This window comes from Periplaneta americana, chromosome 5 (assembly GCF_040183065.1).
Source record: "Periplaneta americana isolate PAMFEO1 chromosome 5, P.americana_PAMFEO1_priV1, whole genome shotgun sequence".
NCBI lineage: Eukaryota > Metazoa > Arthropoda > Insecta > Blattodea > Blattidae > Periplaneta > Periplaneta americana.
Window position 1 is genome coordinate 20,539,100 of NC_091121.1, and position 22,366 is coordinate 20,561,465.

The window sequence follows — 22,366 nt, forward strand, 5'->3', positions numbered from 1 at the left end:
ATAATAGAAGTAATAAAAGAAATGTACAATGGCACAACAATATGTATAACTAATACCAATGGAAGATCTGAACTAATAAATCAGGGAGTACGTCAAGGTTGCCCACTGTCCCCAATCCTTTTTAACATATATATTGACGATACCATAAATCAATGGCGAAGACAACTAGGTTATACTTTTAAATTAGGACAAATTGTTTTAAATTCTATTTTATTTGCTGACGACCAAGTAATCCTCGCAGCTTCTGAAGAAGAACTACAAAGAAAAGCATTTCAATTACAAGAAATTAAGCTACATTACAATCTACATATCTCAACAAACAAATCAAAAGTAATGGCATTTGAGGGAAAATATCCTATTAGATCAAAAATAGTCCTACAAAACAAATCAATAGAGCAAGTAAGCTGTTTCAATTATTTAGGATGCTTATTACCTTATGAAAAAGAGAAAGATCTAGACAATAAATTATCAAAGTTCCAGCATATGTGTGGAACAATTCAAAGAACCTTGCGTAACAAAACCAGGAAAGAAACAATGATGAGATTCTATAAGGTTTTGGCAGTCCCACTTGTAACATATGGAAGTGAAAACTGGACATTAAATAGATCTGGAAAAAGAAAGATCGAAACGGCTGAAATGCGCTTCTTAAGAAGGATAGCAGGATACACTCTAAGGGATCATATTCGCAATACCGATATTAGAGAACAATTACAAATATATGAATTAGTAAACAAACTGACAGATAATAAACTAAAATGGTTTCAACATACAGACCGAATGGAGACATCTCGACTATCGAAACAGGCGTTACAATGTAGACCTAGAGTCAGACGTTCCGTTGGGCGCCCCGTGACCAGGTGGAGCGATATGCTTAGAGTCGGCACAGGCCGAAGTAGAAGAAGAATAATTTAAGTGTTACGGGCGTTCAAGTGGCGTATGAACGGACTCAATTTTCTGTACTAAACAAAGAATTATAGCCTTGTACACCCAAAAGTGTAGGCCTGCTCTTTGTGGCGCAACATCCAGTAAAGACAGACGAGATGTTTGTTTTGAAGAGTTGTCCTCCTACACCACGCACATCTGTGATGCATGCTTCCCTACTGCGCACCCACACTGTATTTACACAATGAACACTAAATTCACTTCCAGAAACAGTTCGTGATACAGACACATAAACAGTGCCAGTAATTTATAATTCCTAGCCATTTTGTGTTCCGTGTACATGACGTGTCAGAAACTGATTCACAAAGTGGGCCGTATGAATTAGAGGGATTCAGGCGATAAGAAATAACAAAGTACACCCACTGTCTTGCCACATGAAACAAAGCCGACTTAGTCATATGAAAGAGATAGTGAATAAGTCAAATAATTTACTTGTGGTCGTACGCAGTGGAAATTTCAACTTAGTAGAGTTTCGTAATTCGAGCAACAGTAATGCCCTAACATTTCTAACGTAATTTATTGCAGTATTTGATTTTCTTCCTTCTCTCTTGGACAAGATTTAAATTCTATGCCATACCTGCACAAACAGCGCTCAACGAGCGCGCGCGCTCCTTCGGAGGGGGGAGGGCAGTGTTTACCGCTCGCCGAAACGGAGAGGAAGATACGTCAGAATGACATAGACTTGCTATAGGTAGAGGAGAGGGAAACGACCACTCAGTTATCTAGTGGAGTGCAGTATGTAGGCCTATTCTCAGTAACTGTTTCACGTTGCTTACCTACTGCTACAGTACAGTGTGGAGGAATCTAAAAGACGGAACATAACATTTAACATTTAACGATTTACAGCTTGAACTTATTGATCTTCAATGTGACCTAAGGGCTAAAGATCGTTTGAATAATACTACTAGCCTGGTTGAGTTTTACAAGACTAAACATTAGCAATAACATCCACGACTACACAGGCTGGCTGTGAAAATGATTACTATGTTTGGCTCAACATTTATATTTGTGAGCAACTGTTTTCTATAATCAACTTTAATAAAGGCAGACATCGAACATCTGTAACTGATGTTTCATTACGATCAGTAGGCTACTGTTCCTTTCAGCTGCCAACAGCATAAAACCTCATTTTGATGTACTGATAAATAAAAATATAACAAAATGATATTGTACATTTAAATCGCTATAGAATTTATATTATTTCTGTAAAATAAATATTTCTTTGTTAATTAATAATAGTCCAAGATAGTTTTGCAAACACTGAACGGGAATTCATTTCATAAACACTCGTAATAAGTCTTCCTTTTGCGTATATTTCGTGCGAGATCACCCCTTCTTCCAGTCCACCCTTATACAGAGCGCAGCTAATATCTGCATTCCGCTCATGAGCTGTGAGCCGGCTCGGAGAGCGCAAACCTTGTGCAGGCCTGTTCTATGCTATATTTAAAAAAAACTATTTCTTCGCTTTTGTTTTCAACTCAACTGACAGTCAGTTGCAGGTCTTCTCAGCATCGCCTCTGCTAACAAAATATTGATTTTAAAAAAGGCATTCGAAAGTGAAGCGTAGCCGAGCAACTGGGGTAGTCTGTGTCCGACCAGCCACATAGTGCTGCAAACTACAGCTTAACGAAGTAGCCAATGTAGTCGTGCTAATTCTATGGCGCTTATGAGCCACTAAACAGCTCCACTCGGAAGAGCATCTGACTGGTTGTATGAAACGACAAGTAGTACAGTAATGAGACGATTACGGAGAATTTACGAAGTGATGCCTGAAGAAACGGAAGGATTCCAAAGAAACCTACATTTACGTCAGTAGAAATTTCTTACATATGGTCCTGTCTAAAAAAAAAAAAAAGCACAACGGAAACTTATTGAAAGAATGAATGAAACATATTTTAATTGCCGATCTAAAAAAAGAAAGAAGTCCTCTGAAACGTTAGATGATTCTGGTACCCAAAACGGACCATCCTATTTTACTCCCATGAGAATTTATTACCATATTCTTCGTGATCACATCTCAGATGGCTAGAAATCACAGTCCCAGACGATATCTATGAATGAGACAAATATGAATGCAAGTTACAAGAATGAACATCTGAACAAATTTCCAACCACTGAGCCCGAAGAAAATGAAGACTAAAGACATCTGAGGCACTTCATAGACATTAATTTGTTCGCCGAAACTAAACATGTTATATTATAACTAAGGGCCGGATGTTGATGAAAAATCATCTTATTTTTCACGTTAGGACGATGCCTATTAATACAGAAATGCTTTCTATATTAATATCAACGTAAAAAAGTAATATCTTATGTTGCATTTTTTGCCTTTTTTATGTTTTTAAGTAAGAGGTCATTTTTATATATTTTTCGTCATTTTTAATACTTTGAAGAACTTTTATATAATTTGGAATGCATCTTACTTTCTTCTTTACCGATAGTCTGTTAAATCATTTTCTAACCAAATAGGTCAGCAGCTTAGTTTCAGTGAGGACTTTGACCATTACTGTTCAGGGTGTCTTTAGAATTTATGTTTGGAAAGGGGAAAACTTTCACCATGTCCTGGACAGGACGTTGTGTCCTCAACATGGCTCGGAAGGGATGTGTACTGTAGTAGACAGTATGTTTAACACAAAGATTGCAAGAATGCACGCTGCGCCCACAATTTGTTTTGTCATTCACACTCCCTCATCTGGAAGATTTGGTAACAAAAGTGAAGCGCGGAAGGAGACGGAGAATGAAGGCACTGATATGGACAACCCCTGATTAAAACACATTGTAAACCCTCATTAAAATCTATAGTTTTCCCTTAAAACCTTCATTTTGTTGTATGTTCTTTTCCTTTATTTTAGCCAAATTCAAGGAAGTTGCTTCCTCTCTCCGAGATTTGCAGGGCAGTCATATTTTTAAGAAGTTGTGGTGAGAGTACGGTGAATAATATTCAAATGTCATTTCCTTTTAATTTGTCATTTTTTCATTAGTTTAAGGGCATTTTAATGATCATTTTAAGTAGATTTTAGGTCATCAATATCCGCCCCCTAATTATAACATAACTTTGTAGGGCCTATGCATGAACAATGAGTAACTGTAAAGGTAATTCAATAGGATAATCTTACTCAAAATATGTAAGAGGATTACCCAAAAAAAAAAAAAAAAAAAAATCTGCAGCACACACGCCTCTCATAAACGCAGAAACAGACACACGCTCACACACTTGTACTAAAGAAACGTAGGCTACCACCACATAATTTAAAACAGAATTTCATATGCAGTACGTAGTTGGCTTTTTTACTAGATTCCACAAACAACCTTGCAACGGACGTCCATGAAGGGAGAAGACTCCATGCACTGTGGGTCAAACAGTTATGAGGGGACACTATTGGGGATAGCAGCCAACTTCAGGAAGTCACATATGAAATACGTCGATAACTTAAGTCAAAATCATAAAATATTATCTCCATAAGCGCAGGCATTCACAAAGCTGGTCATTTCTAGGGAGAAAGGAACCTACTCGGCTCGTTTTTAATGCCACATAAAAGGAATTATTTATAGAGGTGAGGAAGGAAGCTTGGAAACGCCACAATTAAATTGATACATGGAGACAGAGAACGATTATTCCGAACGGTGTAACTTCTTTTACAGACTTATGAGACTCGCATTTACACGCTCTCTGCGGGTATTCATCGAACGTATCTTCGCAATTACCCTACTATAAACAGTTAATGAAAAATATCACCAATTAGTTCGAAACTTAATTTAACCAAACAGTATTCTCATACGGTAACATCAAGGTGTAAAATTTTAGCTAATATATATTATACTCTATTCACAACGTCTTCAGAGTGAATCAAAATAATTCTAGTCCGTCGGAGAAAATTAAACCTTTCACTACCATTAATATTTAAGGAGAAAAATTCGCTCCTGCGCCGGGGATCGAACCCGGGTCCTTGGTTCTACGTACCAAGCGCTCTGACCACTGAGCTACGCCGAATTCAATCCACGGCACCGGACCGAATACTCCTCCTTCAATGTTTTCCTTTGTGGCTTGACTCCAAGTTAGGCATATATGTTGACGTATATGTCCAATGTCAACTGCCATTATACTAGGAGCGCACTCAGCTGAGTGACTTGTTTGGCCGGGATTCCGCAGTTAAGTGCACAGTAATCTGTAAAAATATATGCACTGCTAGCTATGAGGATATTATTGATTTATTAATTTTTCCTACAGAATAATATCTGTAGGGGAGAGTTGGGTAGTATCGGACAGTGCGTTTCTCTCATCTACCACCATATGGTAGTACCTGAATGACAAGGTTACGTTTCTCTATGCGACATCACAGAAACGTAACCACGTCAATCAGGTACTATCATCGTATGGTAGATGAAAGAAACTCACTGTCCGATATTACCCGATGTCCGATACTACCCGACTCTCCCCTAATATTGACAATTAATATTTAAGGAGAAAAATACGTAAACATATGTGCCTAACTTGGAGTCAGGCCACAAAGGAAAACATTCAAGGATGAGGATTCGGTCCGGTGCCGTGGATTGAATTCGGCGTAGCTCAGTGGTCAGAGCGCTTGATACGTAGAACCAAGGACCCGGGTCGATCCCCGGCGCCGGAGCGAATTTTCCTCCTTAAATATTGTCAATATTACAGATATTATTCTGTGGGACAAATTAATAAATCAATAATATTCTTTTACTACCAGCTAAGAGCAGAACATTTGAAGGTAAAATTTTTAGCATAATATTTGGTAGGCCTACTGTATTTGGCCCAGTACGTTTAGAATGGAGATAATTAACAAGCGAAGAAGCTTATAGTCTCTACAGGGAATCTAGCAGAGTTTAAAAAATCAAAGCCAAAATACTAATATGGATAGGACGTGTAATAAGAGCCTGTATAACATGAATATTAATGCGTGAAATTGATTTATGTCGCTACTGTTAAGAAAGAACACTATTGCTCTGAAATCATGCTAAGTAGCATTAAATGTCAGTCTGCCTATCACAGCCCAATTGGTATCTCCACGAAAACAACGTACACACAACGCAGAAAAAGGGTTTTGTTAACTCACACACAGTTCACCACTGCTTATCAAAGCAAATGTCAATTTACATCTTTGTAATGCACATGTTTTCTCTTTTCATATACTGAATACAAAACCAATTACCATTCACTTATCTTTTTTACAGTTCTGAAACCGCTGGTTGTGAAAAGAAGGACGTTAAATGAAAAATAAATTTTCTAAGGGAAGTAGCTATCGTAAATGGAATGGCAACAGTGGTTATAAAAATGATATTGATGTACATTTGTTAGATCTGTTAATTTAAAAATACCACTGAGAATTTATTAAATTCAACGCCTATTTTAATTTATTTTTTTCCACGCATCATTCTCGCTAATTATACGAACGATAGGTTTAATTCAAAAACCTCACTAATGGAGTTTTAACAACTGAACGAAATAAAAATAAAATATTCTCCCTAAACCTGAACAGCTGCCCAACATATGTAATGAAACGACTGCAGTTCTATATTTCTTGTGAAGTTGGAATGCGTAACAAGTTTAATAAATTCTAGAGACCTATTCTTTGACTTGCATATATGTTGTTGTTTTCTAATGCCAGGCGTTTGACAATAAAGTCCTTTGACCTCTTGCACACCAATATTTTTCAAAGATATTATCATGGTCAGCCACTGAAGCACAGATTTTGAGGTGTTCCGAATCCATTTCTTGGTTTGAGTTGCACAATGGGCAGTTAGGGGACTGATATATTCCAATTCTATGCAGGTGTTTGGCCAAACAATCATGGCCTGTCGCCAATCTAAATGCAGCTACAGGCGATTTTCGTGGTAAATCGGGAATTAACTGTGGATTATGGTGCAGAGAGTCCCATTTTTTCCCTTGAGATTGGAATGAAAATGACAAGCTGTAGCCGATTTAAGTGAACACCATATTTAACGTTTTGGTGGCTACTTCATTCACACACAACCCCCAGAATGTCTGGAGGACCACACCTGCTGTTGGTCGACGGGTCCATTGGACCTAGCTGGGAGACTTGCATATATAAAAATATTGCAATGATACAACCGATATTTTTCAAGTAATATTTTACGTAAATGATAGTAGGGCTGATCATCGTTCTCTCTTTTTTCTAGCTCACTTACTGAAGGCACGTGAACATTTAAACGAGAAGGCGGTATGGTATCGACGCGACGTAAGAAAGAATGTTTCTCTTTTCCTTATGGAAGTTTCGCAGCCGAGAATGAACATCCATGCTGTTAAGAACTTCACCGTATATACTACACAACATATCAACAAATCAAAGTATTGTATAATTACTTTTATAAATTAAAGAAATTGCACTTAAAAATGTAACCTGAACGAAGGTCTACAGTACATCCTATCTACCCATGTCCAACAAACACTTTTGTAGCACGTTTCAGTGACACAAACTTCTAAGAGTAATTAATTACTGCTTGGCGTAAATGTTTCGGCATATTTATGAGTCCATCGTAAGTATGCAATACAGTATCACATTATAATGCTCCACACGTTAATTCCCAGGCGTCAGATAATCTTGAGAAATAAGAAAGTTGTGTCTGTTTAGAATGTTCAATGACTGCACAAATTTCGTTGTGATATTAATTCAATATAATATTTATTGAAATATTTTTGATATTATTATCACTAATAATGATTAATAAAGTAGTTTTATGAATTTCTACGTATATCTATGAATAAAAAAAACACACACACATACACAAAAATTGTTAGGCCTACTCACTTGAAGGCAAAATTTGTGAAGGAGAGAAAGAAATGTTTTAGGACACAATGGGCAAATGGTATGAATTCTGAAAAATTTGGCAGAGGGTAAGACTTCATGATCGCCTTGATGGTTATCTCTCCATGAGAGAGCGGTTTCCCTTGCGAAGCAAACTCATCACGTCATCAGTATTGATGCAGTGTTACCAACGTCAACAGCATCGTGTGAAAGAAGATTTAATGTTATGAATTTACTAAAATATAAATTCCGATTATCTTTATTACAGACAACATGAATGATTAATGATCATATGAATTATCTACGACTTAAATATTTCTACTCCGATAAATTTTTACCAAATACCTTCACTCGTCACAAATTTCATACGGTCTGTCTGGAAAATGAATGTAGTGCCATATACAGTAGCGTATCACGATTGCTACAAAAGGTGACAAAGTGAAATCTTTGCATCTTACTCGAACTTAGAGTCTCTATCTGCCTATAAAGTTACAAGCATTTTTTTCTCGTAACAGGCAGTGTTCAATCCCATCTCAAAAAGCCTGTCTATACAATTTCAATTTTCTACTAGACTTGCTTAATATAATGCAAGTGCTGTGGAAACTTGATAAAGCGAAACGTTTGCATCATAAAAACCACTGAATTTAGCTTATAATGCATTATAATTTTATTTCTGCCCGTAATATATGCTCAAACCAATTTTACAAGGAATTCATAACATTTGAAATTCAAATTTATTTAATACACAAGGTTTACACTACATTAGGCACTGCAGCACGAAAGAACAGAAGCTCGTGCTCGGGCGCCAATATTTACTTCTTTGTATCAACTGGTAATGTAGGTATGGTAATTCACTCACATGCTTAAAACTCCCTAGCAGGAGGAGTGAGATAAATAGAAACCATACGAGTTGGATTGTTACCTCCTGAAGATAACAAAGAAGATTGTTCAGGCAGTTTCCTGTCATGAAATTTTACGAATTGTCAATTAGCTTAACGGGAATCGCCAAATGAGTGTACGCCATCTTTCACACGGAATAATAGTGTGACAGCAAAAGTAGAAGTAATATAATTAATTTGTGAAATATTCTAAGCTAGTGTGGTGCAGATCATCGATAGCTCCGACTTATAATTGAGACCTGCATTCTAAATGTGCTAAGTGCCAAAAACAACTTCCTGAGATATTGATGAAAAACACACTGCGAAATGCATGTTGCGATACCTACAACACCGTTTTTTGGCGCTCGAATGAGTTACTTAGTTCATCTACGACAGACAATTTTGTATGATATTCTCGTGTGGATGTTCCTCCCTTAGACTGAAGTAAGTTAGTTAGTTAGTTAGTTAGTTAGTTAGTGGGGTTTAAAAAGGGCGCGTCAGCTACTATGGCTATTTGTGCCCTTATCTAAAATCCTTCACTAAACAGGAACACAATACAATAACCAGAATACCTACTTAAAATAACTAAAAAGCGTTGTCACGGTTAAAACGAAGTTCACAAATGCAGTTTCAACAAGGTGATGCATAAAAAACATAAAAGTGTGCAGTTCTCAGACCCTAGCTAGTATTTAAAAATAAACAATAAAATAATAAAAACAAATGCCACCAGAAATAAATTATCTGGCGCATTTATAAAATGCTCGGATGTAAAAGGTCCGAATGTCAAGTTTGTTTAAAACATATACTAAACAAAAGTAACCTCCGGATGTAAAGGGTCCGGAGGATAAGTAAAACGGGTCATTAAAAAAACTAAATCATCCTGTCAAGTCTTGTATTCGATAAAAATCTCAGAACTGCATTTGTACAATTAAAATCATTTCCAAGAGCGTTACGTAGAGTCGGCTGAATTCCATATTGCCGACGGATAGGTCTTATTTTCTACAATGAAATAAAAAATGTTCCATCGTAAGTGGAACACGGCATATATCACACTCCGGCTGAGGCTCGCCACATAGGAGATGGCCATGTGTCAGATGACAGTGACCAATCCTCAATCGGGTGAGTAAAACTTCGTGTCGTGACGCTCTTGTGGACGAATCCCAAACTCGAACAATATTCTTTATTCTTCGTAATTTGTTTCCCTCTTGTGCATACCATTGTCCTTCCCATTGTCATCATATTGTATGTTTCTAATAATTTTGAATATACTGCCACCTCTCACGCCAATACACCTCAGACCCATTCATAACACCATCCCTTGCTGCAGCATCCGCTGCCTCGTTACCAGGAATGCCAACATGACCCGGAGTCCACACTACTCCAATCTCATAATCAGAGGTTAGAAGAGTGTGGAAAAGTTCCTGGGTCATCAGAATTCAAACGCTGCAGGGACTGAATGATGCTTAAAGAGTCGGAGCAGATAAGGAATCTGGCCCGGGGTTGTCTAATTAAAAACAATAAAGCTCTATAAAAAGCACATAGTTCTGCGGTAAAAACACTAGTGTACTGGCTCAATTTATATTTAAAAATCTGTCCATTTACAACAAAGGAGCAACCAACACAATCATTTACTCCGGATCCGTTAGTAAAAACTAATGAATAATTTGGAAAATGTGATAAAAGTTCACTAAAACGAAGTCTATAAACAAAAGCTGGTGTAAAATTCTTAAAACTTCGGCTCAGACTTACATCAAACATGGGACGTCGCATAATCCACGGTCTTATTGAATAAAATGAAATTTAAGAGGCATGATGGGACCGATAAGCTAATTACTATTAATGACAATTAAAATTTATTACATGTGCCGTCTATGCTTATCCTTATTTAACAAATATATTGGTTATACAATATTTTTGTTACATAATATATCTATTTTAACGTTTTCGGCTCTATGGAGCCATAATCAGAAACAAGTAAGCCCATATGTATGATGTGAGAACACTGTATGTTGCCGTACAAGTAAACTCAATTAATATTAAAAATTAAAATGACATGTTTCTATGTAAAATCAATAATTGTATGGCAAAAATTACATTATATATACAAAGCGGCTCTATGGGCCGTAATAGAGTGTTACAATTACTGATGATAAAATTAACTAAAATACTTTAAAATTGTTAAGATCAGAATTATTAGTCGTCCAGTTTGATGGTTATGTAGAATTCCATATTTGGCAGGAGCTGGGGCAACAGCTGTGGGGAAGAAAGTATCAAATGTAATGTCTATAGTAAAAAATTTTCAATGATGCTCGTTACCAGAACAAGGTATATACATATCTCAATGCTATTAATGCCAAGATCTTAAAAATTCACATGAATCTATTACAGAACATCTCGTGTAGAGATTTTTATATGTACGTAAGCGCACGGAACAGTTGTTTATTAATTAAGAGTTTGAACTATTAATTATTAAGAGGGCAAATTTATACAAAATTATTATGAGAAAATGTAAATGACTGTATCTTAGATTGAAAACTGTATGAACTATAACTTACTATGACGAATGTAGCGGATGTGTTCTTGAGTTCACTGGAGGCAGAATGCAACCATCAGCTGTGACATAGTTTACGTAATTTTTGTATACGGAGCGCACCGACCAGATATATTATGTAACAAAATATTGTATAACCAATATATTTGTTAAATAAGGATAAGCATAGACGGCACATGTAATAAATTTTAATTGTCATTAAAATGAAATTTGAAAAATTGGCACTTAGCACTTTTGGAATGTTAGGTCTTCAATTATGAAGAAGTTTACAACACAACACTTCTCACAATAATTGTCAGAAGGATAACTTACATTCTATGGCAACATACAACTGATTGCTTTATTTGCAGTATTAATAGTTGACAATACTTCAAGGGTATTTGCGGTAAGAGTACAGAAGTGACTTTGCATGAATGCTTACCTGGACATACATCTACCAATTGGACTCACAAATAGACCATGAAGTTGATAAGGGAACCAAATATTTATTCTCTCCATATTTTAAATAATAAGTTCCGCTATCTTTTAATCATGTCACTGTTAAATATATTATATGAAACAATTCTTCAATGTCACTTGTTGGTGCTAGAAAGAGGTCTGTGACACAGAATATACTATAGTATATGCAGAATGAATATGAGGTCATTTTGACTCAATAAGACACACAATAGAAGCTCTTACAAAAATCAAGGCCGCTGTTGTTAGGCATAATGTCGTTAACTAAAACGACCATGAGCAGAATATCATTCACCATTTCCTAATCCCGTCTCAAGAAGGTTAAATTTACCATTGGAAACTAATAGTTCAATCCTTTGGTTTCTTACTTCAATACAAAGATATATTATATCTGCAGTGCTTGGGAAAAGTGACATAAGTCAGTTTTCACAAACCTTTTTTCATAATTTATTGACAACTTACACTGGTTTATGTCGATTTGTTTTTTTTTTTTTTTTTCAGTATGAATTATTGTAATGGGAGGAATACCTATGTATTTTTTTCCAAGCGAGCAGATGTTCCGTAAGTTGTCAATAAATTATCAAAAAAGGTTTGTGGAAACTGACTTGTGTCACTTTTCCCGAGCACTACAGATATTAAGTACTCAGAGATTTAAATCAATAAGCAATTAGTTTGATATTACAAATTAAATTTAAACTAAATAACGTAATAACCTCTTCAATTAGTTATCCTTGCTGCTGACTTCACTGGTAAAAAAAAAAATTATACGTAAAGAAGAAAAATTTAGTATGTCATTAAGGAGACTGCGAGTAAAAATATAAAATATAAATAATGACCTCAAAAATGGTATCTACATATCAATAGTGAACTGCCGATATAGTAATTTCATCATCATGATCATGATCATTATTATCGTCAATAACCATCACGAAATAGACCTAAATATATAGGTCCGCCTCATCTAGTACTCTCTTCATTTGTCGTTTGGGACGACCCAAACTAGTACGACTATAATTTTTATTATTTATAAAGATTCTTTCGATACACATTTTTAACAAATTGTTTTTGCACTTCTGAATTCTTACTACATATTATATTATGTTTAATTATGGCTGTAACCTACTGTTTTAGTACTTTTACCACTTTACCCTAAGTCCTACAGGTAATTTTTACGTTACATATTCAAAGTAATTCAAGCAGCTACCTTCAAAATCAATTTTTATTATCCGTAATTTAAGTGAATTTGTTTAAAACAAAAGTTCATACAGACAGGGTCTATAATACTACATCCGACACTATTTATGTAAAAAATAATAATAACTATATGCTCCGCTTTCGAAGAAAATCTCTATTCTAAGACAGTACAAGCGGTTTAGTAAAACTTATATTTTATGTGGTTTCTTTTCATATATAATGAACAGGGAACGGATTTATATGGACTAAAAATATATGAAATATGTAAATATATATGTAGTTATTTTTACCAAAATATGGAATTAAATATGGATTTTTACCAAAATATGGAATTAAATATGGACTTAAAATTATAAAAAAATGACTATGTACGTTAAATATTGGTACATTTTAATCAAACTAAACAAAAAATATAATGGACGTACCTTATCTTCCAATGTAGTTTCAACAAAACACAATTTTTATTGTCTGTTACCATAACAATAGGTTACAAACATTTCTTTCAAGTGCTGAAAAGTGAATCTTCTTCTATTGTCTCTGAGGATAGATTTATACTGACTAAAAGAGCGTTCGACGTCACAAGAAGTAACTGGTACATAATTCAATTTCACAATGTCTGCTGGGGATAAGTCCAAGTTAATCTTCACTGTTGATTCACCACTCATCACAGCAACAACCTTTTGTAGTTCTTCATATCCAGGGTTTTTTGAAAGTACAGTGTCCACCTTAGCTCTTACTGCATCTGCAACTTTACCTCTACCACGATTCAGTTGTTCCACAGTACTATTTATAATTTCAAAACTTTCAGATAGTGAAAGGTGCCTATTTTGGAGACTTTTGAGCGTTTTTATGATGCATGAAAATGTATGCTGAATGTGAGCTAAGTCATTCTTCACACTTATGTCACAGGTAACTGTTTTCGCAGTATCAATTGAGACTGCATCTTCAGAGTCCAATGCAAGGAGAACATTGTTAATAGAGTCTATATGTTCGGCATAATATTCAACTGCTTCTAGCCATGTACCCCATCTAGTTAAAATTGGCTTTGGTGGCAATGGAATTTCAGGGTACATTTCTTTCAACACGTTAACTCTACTGGGAGCTTTGAGAAATACTTTTTTCACTGATGAAATCAACAAATCTACTTTAGGGAAATTGTCTCTGACCACTTCTGCCACACGATGAAATGCATGCGCCACACAAGTAAAATGAGTCAATTTAGGATATACAACAGATAATGCTTGTCCAGCTTTGACCATATAAGGGGCAGCATCGCTAATAAAGAATAACACATTATCGTACATAATACCCTTTGGCCACAGGATACCCATAGCTTCGTTGAACAGTTTAACTATAGTTTTGTTATTGCACTTTTCTAGAACATCACAATGTAAAAGAATTCGTTCAGAATATTGTTCACTTAACAAACCGATAACTACATTACCAACAAGTCTACCTTCTTTGTCGGGAGTCTCATCAATGGAAACCCAAATTGAACTATCTTTAATTTCATCTCTTATCTTCTGTATTGTCTCATCGTAGATGGATGGAGCATACGTCTTCCTAAGTGTTGACTCATCCGGGATTGTATGTTGAGTATATTTTTCAAGGAATTCCCTGAAGACCTTATTCTTTAGTTTGTAGAGAGGAATATCAGCAGAGATGAGAGAACGGCACAGGTCGATGTTAAACTCAGATCTTACAGTCGATGTTGTTGGTTGTGTTAAAAACAATTGTCTCTGCTTGGAATTTAGTTGTTTGTTGGCCTGATGTTTACTAGTTGTAATGTGTTGTTGCACCAGGAACTTTTGTGTAGATGATACTGCACACTGACACAAATTACAAAATAATATTTTATTGTCAGTTGATAAACCATCTTCTTTAAATTCTGAAATGTAACTTGTTAGTTTTGATTTTAAATTGACTGAATGACGTACTTTTGGCATATTTACCGTCTTTATAGTATGATTTACAAAACTGAACCTATGTGTACTCTGACTGGCATTTAACTGTTGAGCTGCACAACTGAAGTCTGTTAAAAATTTTAAATTAAATTAATACAGTTTTGTAACTTACTTTCCCATTGTTGATAGGACTGCTAATTTTCAAATAACTCTGATGTTAAAGGGATTACTGAACATGTGTTTAAATCTCTATTGTTGAAATGTATTTTTAAAAGTTAATGGAATTTTGTTTTGTTTTATTGTTAAACCTAATATAATATGGACTGTTTTATATGAAATATGTAAAATATATGGAAATTAACGAAAATATGTACTAAACTCTAAAATATGGAAAAATATGGAAAATAAAAGTAGGATTTTTCAACCCTACACATTGTGAAACATAAAGATAATGCAAAATATAAATTATATTAGCTTTATAAGTAAATATGTATTTACATATAAATCCTTTCCCTGATAATGAATAATAATGAATATGAACAAAATACACCAAAATTTAGCATAACATGCTGTATACCAGTGACCACCAATACGCGGCCAGCTAACAGTGAACAAAGGAAGATTATGTAACTATTTAAGCAAATGATGAAAGAGTGATGGAACGGAGAAAAATTCTCTCCGGCGCCGGGATTTGAACCCGGGTTTTCAGCTCTACGAGCTGATGCTTTATCCACTAAGCCACGCCGGATACAACCCCGACGCCGGTTAGAATCGTCTCAGATTAAGCTCCATCTCTTGGGTTCCCTCTAGTGGCCGCCCTCTGCACTACGTCATCATATGATGACGCAGAATATCTGCATGGAAATATCATATGTACTTCGGTACATCAAAATATATATGATATGCGTAATAAATCACTTTGTGATTTAAGACGGCGCCTATACCGTCGGATCCCGGCCAATCAGTCACTCATCTGAGTGCACCTCAACACATGTATGGACTTCGGTCCTGCGTTCATAGACATCTATGACGTATGGCAAAATATGTTGATTTTCTAAATTGCAAAAAGCTTACATTGTACCGTCCGTAAATTTTTGCATCAACCTACAGAAGTGAATCAAACTTCCCTTATATGAGTAACATAAAAAAGTTACAGAAATGGATTTTCATACAGCCACCTTCTATTTGCTTTGATATTAACCAATCCTCACATAAAATCTCCAGCGAACATCGTGTTCATAACTCGCATAACATGCTATTGAAATAATTTAAACATAAATGAGATATAAAAATGTTTGCTAACAAAGTTATTACAGATTAAAAGTTACTAGGAACCACGAAAAAATATTTTCAACAGTGTAATTTTAAAAAAGCAGAAACAGTATGTATTACGGAAACAAGATGGTGTAAAATGTACAACAAAATAAAATACAATAACCCACATATTCAACTGTATGTCATCAATTTCTAAAGTTACATATTTGAAGTTATTAGGGCAAACTGAGGAAATTTTGGGAACATAACCTGTAAATTTCAATATTCTAGTGAATATATACTTTTATTAAAATATTTTATAAATATATTTTGTGCAACAAACCAACTGAACGCATTGGTACGTTTCAATTTTTCTCAAACTAGAGGAAGCATCTGAATGATTTGTTTTACAGAACCTACAGACATAATTTAATTTTGGTAATCAGAATCATTTTCTTATGTTAGTCTGGGAGTGAGATATGATTTTATTTGGAAATTAAAAAAAATAATTAATAATTGTAGGCCTATACTTCTGGACACATCTGGAAATCGTTATTTTATGGCATCATAGTTTATCTATACTATTTATGATGATGATGATGATGATGATGATGATATTGATGATGATGATAATGAGATTGAAACCTTAGCACACGTCCTAAGATCCTGTCAGCATGGAGAACTCCTGAGAAATTCACGCCATCATAACATCCGAAAACTAATAGCACAAGCCCTTAGAAAAAGATCCTTCGAGGTCCATGAAGAGGTGCACTGCGTTGCGTCTGAAGGCGGCGGAATTAGAAGAGCGGACATCGTGGCTCTAGGCAAGACTAATAGTAAAGGCTTTATACTGGACCCAACTGTTAGATTTGAGATGAGCCAGACCCAACTATCTGAGGACAACAAAGAGCAACAACAAATTTATGAGCCTACTATTCCGTATTTTCGAGAAAAATATCAGATGGAAGGCACCTGGGAAGTACATGGTTTAATGATCGGAGCGAGCGGCACCAACTGTTAACACTGTCAAAACATTTGGAATCCATGACATCATTCTAAAAATAATTACTTCAAGCATTAAAGGGTCTGTGGCGATTCTGAAAAATCATTTATACGGAATATCATAATCCCCCCCCTTTCTATCCGGTAGTGTTTGATTGTTACAATATATGTACAAATTTATTATTTCTTAAATTTAAGCTCCTAGTTCACATTTCAGTTTGACTCATCTATTTTACTGTAATCGTTATTATTCTTATATGTGTGTTATTCGGTGTTTTTGGTAACCCAGGATGCCTGGGCAGACTATTTCTTGGAAATAAATATCATATAATAATAATAATAATAATAATAATAATAATAATAATAATAATAATAGCAATAATAATAATAAATTATATTACAATCTGAACAACATTTTATGTGGTACGAGCAAGTTTTAAAGCGGATTATATAAGAACACCAAAACCGAACTTTATCAAATTGGACTGACACAAGAGAAATTATTGTGACGTAAATATGACGTCTGAAAAATGAACAAGAACCTTCATTCACACGTTTCACGTCACAGTGTTCATAAATTATATTTACATATATAAAAGTGTTCATACGCTCCACTTTACGCCTCAGAGATGCTGAAATCATCAGAAAATATACGGTTGCTATAACACAATTAAATTACCATATTACAATAATAGATTTCACTTTGTTCATACTACGTAACAAAGGAAAGTTCTGTGCATATTATTCTGAAGGTTAATTGTGCAGTTATTAATGTCAAGTACTAGCCTCTTCAAAAAACTGAAAGTCTTGCTCTACTTTTGTATGAATGGAAATAGGTGAATGCTTTCTAAGAGGAAAATCTAGGAACCAAGTCCGGGTAGTTCAAGCGAAGTTTGTGATGAACATAGTGCTGAGACATTTTGACATGGACTAACTCTTGGTCGTTACAAAAACAAAGTTATGCAGCAACGAGTGTAAACTAACTGCACTACTAATAAAATTTAACAATTTTCGTCTGATGCTAACAGCAATTGACCATGACGGTTCAGAATACAAATGAACTGTGCCAACTATTATAAGTTTAAACAATGAATTTAATAATAATTTCGAGGGAAAAATTGTTCCGGGGCCGGTTATCGAACCCAGGACCTTTGGTTAAACGTACTAACGCTCTCCCAACCGAGCTACCCGGGAACTCTACCCGACACCGATCCAATTTTTCCCTCTATATCCACAGACCTCAAAGTGGGCTGACAACCGTCAAGCAACCAACATTGAGTGCACACTAACTCTGCGTGACTTAAATTGTGGTTTTCTGTTACGTACAGTGACGTGTATTATGCAAATCAAGCTTCCAGGTATAACTCCCTGTAAAGTTGATTTGAATAATTTCGAGGGAAAAATTGTTCCGGGACCGGGAATCGAACCCAGGACCTTTGGTTAAACGTACCAACGCTCTCCCAACTGAGCTACCCGGGAACTCTACCAGACACCGATCCAATTTTTCCCTCTATATCCACAGACCTCAAAGTGGGCTGACAACCGTCAAGCAACCAACATTGAGTGCACACTAACTCTGTGTGACTTAAATTGTGGTTTCCTGTTACGTACAGTGACGTGTATTATGCAAATCAAGCTTCCAGGTATAACTCCCTGTAAAGTTAATTTGAATAATTTCGAGGGAACAATTTTTCCCTCGAAATTATTCAAATTAACTTTACAGGGAGTTACACCTGGAAGCTTGATTTGAATGAATTTAATAATTATAATAAAATATTGCTATCGTATTCGTTCATTGAAGGTCATCCGTCTTCTTAAGAGATGTGGTGTCTTGTTTTCAATACCACAGTTTGTGAATTCGTCTTCTGATAAAGTAAAACTGTTTCTTATATTACATATATATATTTTTTATTTTTTATATTAAATAGCTTTTGTCAATCAACTTTGTTATGCCTTTGTTGTGTTGCTGCTGTGAGACACCGTGCACTCTGACTATGAAATCACTCACTACTGGTCTGTCACCTCTCACCACAGTTCAACTGTCATGTGATTCCTGACGCACATGACGTCATTCAAAATTCGTTTCCAGAGATCGAAAACAACCCTGTATAGTGAAGAGAATTGTCTATTACGTAAAAAGAAATCGTCGGTATGCACACTTCAAGTAATCATTGTGTATAAGCCCCCTCTTTCGTAATGTAACTTATCCGAATTTAATGAAAGAAAAATATCACCCTATAGTCATTTCTACAACAGAAGAGCGCTGTAAGATATCACTCACATGTGAGTGCAAGTAAATCGTCCAAGTAGACTATTTTTTATGTAAATCCATCTGTAAGTTCGGTCCAGTGCTAATGTGCCATCCCAGAAAATCGACCGACACATTTTCTGGCCAGTTTTGTCGCACCTGTAATTTATAAACCACATATTCCAATTAAGTAAATGGCCAGCGACAGACGAAGGATCAATGTATCCAACGTGACCTTGAGTTGGAGTGTGTCGCATCATCGAGGAGGGGGAAGTTGCACGAATTGGCGGGTCACGCGGCAATTTAACTCGAGAATGTGAATCGATAGAGCGTTCGCAGTGGTGTCAAACGATTCGTAACTAACCAGGCTACAATCTAAATTGAGTAATAATTCGCAGTCGACAAGTCAAATTAGAAAAATCCGCGAGTGAAGTTCAGTGAAGACAGTAAATTCACGATGTCAAAGCATATACAGTGAAAATAGGAGCGAGTGTATAAGCATCGGATAGCAAACGAAAGAGCACGATGGTTACTATAGCAACCGATGTTTACTCTCAATGCATACAAGATGGCTACTTCCAAGAATACCAGCACAGCGAAGATATACCGGATTTTCATAGAAGAAGAGATGTCATTGCTGACGTTCACCTTTACAGCAAGTCTAACATCCCACCCCGAGAGAGATATTCACTCATGAAAGTTGCGGCTATCTCTGATTTTTTTCATGGGATATCTATCACATTTGTATTCGTTCCAAAATGTTACTTTCAACATGCACTTTGCTAATAAATTTGCGTCCAAATTGCTAAGGTTCACAGGTACAGCTTAGAATGCCGGTCGATATCGGTGAATGATTATAGGGCTCAATTTGTTACAGTAGGCCTACAGCTTCACTGTATTTCTGAGAGATGCGGTTGAATTCATCTATAGTCCGGGTGAAACCTAACCATTTTTCTCCCATTACTACATAAGCCAGTGGATTGTGGTGATTTTCTAGTTTGCAGGTTGAATTTTCTTTTGCCAACTTCGTTTCGAATTTCGATTCTGAGAAACAGTACAACTAGTAGTGATTTTATAACTGTTATGTTGGTAGCAGTGACACAAGTTGTCGGCAGTTTAAATTTTGAAAATTCAAATTATTCTAGATTTCTGAGCCCATTACTGGAAGCCAGTTAAATTTGAACATACTAATAATTAATTAATATCAGTATTAATATTAATACATAATAGTTATTGCATGTATTGCTTTGTGTTGTGGTTACAATTCCAAGATTAGAGTCAGGTAGGCTAAGTGTAAATAAATATACCATATTTCATGTGATACATGCTCTTGGGTAATCGATAGAAATATCATTTCACGTTTTAATTAATTTCTTTCGTGTTTAGACTTTTATTACAATAATGGAGTAAAGTTCCAAAGCATAGGCCTACATTTTAAAGTGGCATTCGTTTTCGGAATTCATACTAATAATTTCACGTGATCAAACAAAATACATTTTAGGTTAGGTCTTGTGAATCGTAAACTGTTCAATCAAAGCAATGAATTTCATGTTGAGAGACAAAATACATTTTAATATTAGATCATACACTAATCTACTAACTACTAACATAATGTGCGAGAGGTCCAGAAGAAAAAATAGACTCTTTCACAAATTATTGAATCTTTTAAAAAACACCTCCCCGCATAAAGATGAGATGTGGTAAATAAGCAAGACATCGTTATTGTTAATACTATATTATTATTATTATTATTATTATTATTATTATTATTATTATTATTATAGTACATGGCAGTGTGTGATTTTATCCTCTTTTGGTGATATCTAGTATTAGTTGGCAACACTGAAGAGACGGCCAAATTAATCTTTTAGGAATTACTCTTACGTGATTCTCAGCATAACCAAATACCATTCCTCTGTCACCAATTTCACCGACAAGCACAATGAATCTTCAAGGCTGCTGTGAGTTCGGAACAGTGAGACGAGGAAAGAAAGAAAGAAAGAAAGAAAGAAAGAAAGAAAGAAAGAAAGAAAGAAAGAGGACGGGCGGAGGGAAGGAAAGTAAGTAATATCTGCGAACGAAACAAATCAACCTTATTCTGCAGATTTTATATCCCGTCGTAACGTAATGGCACTGTAAGCATTTCTTACTGTGCTGCTATATTTATAAACCATATTGAGCAAGTAAGCGTGGTATGGAACATTGTATTTTTACATTCCGATATAGATAGCACTATGATAACATACAACGCAAGTTGAAACAAGAAATTATATCGGCGACGTCATATCCTGTTGGTTTACTCAAATACTTGATTGTAATACTAGTATACTAGCCCATAATAGGGGCCTCATTTCGCCGTCCATGTTGATAAAAAAGATTAAAAACCCACCCATTTCCGAAGTTATATAACATACCAACCAAGGGGATTTACCTGTAGCGATAACTGGGATTCTTCAAGATATTCTCCATGTCTGAAATACAAACATGTATTCCGATGCAAGTATCTCAACTTGATATCCACAGTACACAATAACGAAAAGTGAAACCCTTGTACAGCTGTTGAGGATACAACCCCACCAACCGCACGCCTCAACCCTCTTACAAAAAGACTGCTGCAGCAGCAACCTGAAGAATTGAAAGCCCTGCCTACTAACCAATACAACGGCCCTACGAAAGCAGTCTTCTCAGCCAAACCTTTTTCGGTAGTAAAGTACTAGGTCTACAAAGTTTCATTTGACATTTTCTTATATAACGAATGTAATTAAAAATAGAACTAATATAAATTTCGAATGAACTAAATTTTGTGTAATTATGAATTTCATATGATTTTATTTGCATGGGTACATTTTACGAAAGAATTGTAGATGCATTGTGAACAAAAATGTTAAAGAAAAGGATACACGTGACCAATATTCAAGTTACACACGAAGTCAACTTAAAGAGGAAAGCTCACATATCGGTATAAGGAAAGCAGGATTCGTCGGTTCATTGATAAAGTGAAGAACTGAAGACGATGGTCCTTTTGTAGAGGAAATCAGCTTCACAGTTTGTAATATAAAGGTACATACTTTCGCCTTAACTCATTTAAACAGTATGCAACACTAGAAAAAAATATATATATATACACTAGCGGAAATCGAACAATA

At 35.4% G+C, this 22,366-nt stretch overlaps 1 protein-coding gene and 1 non-coding gene across 5 annotated transcripts in view; both read right to left on the bottom strand.

Moving 5' to 3' along the window:
- The window catches only part of Pli (E3 ubiquitin-protein ligase pellino), a 513,023-nt gene that overhangs the window by 270,484 nt on the left and 220,173 nt on the right, over positions 1–22,366 (bottom strand). The window lies entirely within an intron of this gene.
- Positions 15,393–15,464, bottom strand: TRNAY-GUA (transfer RNA tyrosine (anticodon GUA)). Its single transcript has one exon. It is a non-coding gene; the product is annotated as a tRNA-Tyr (tRNA).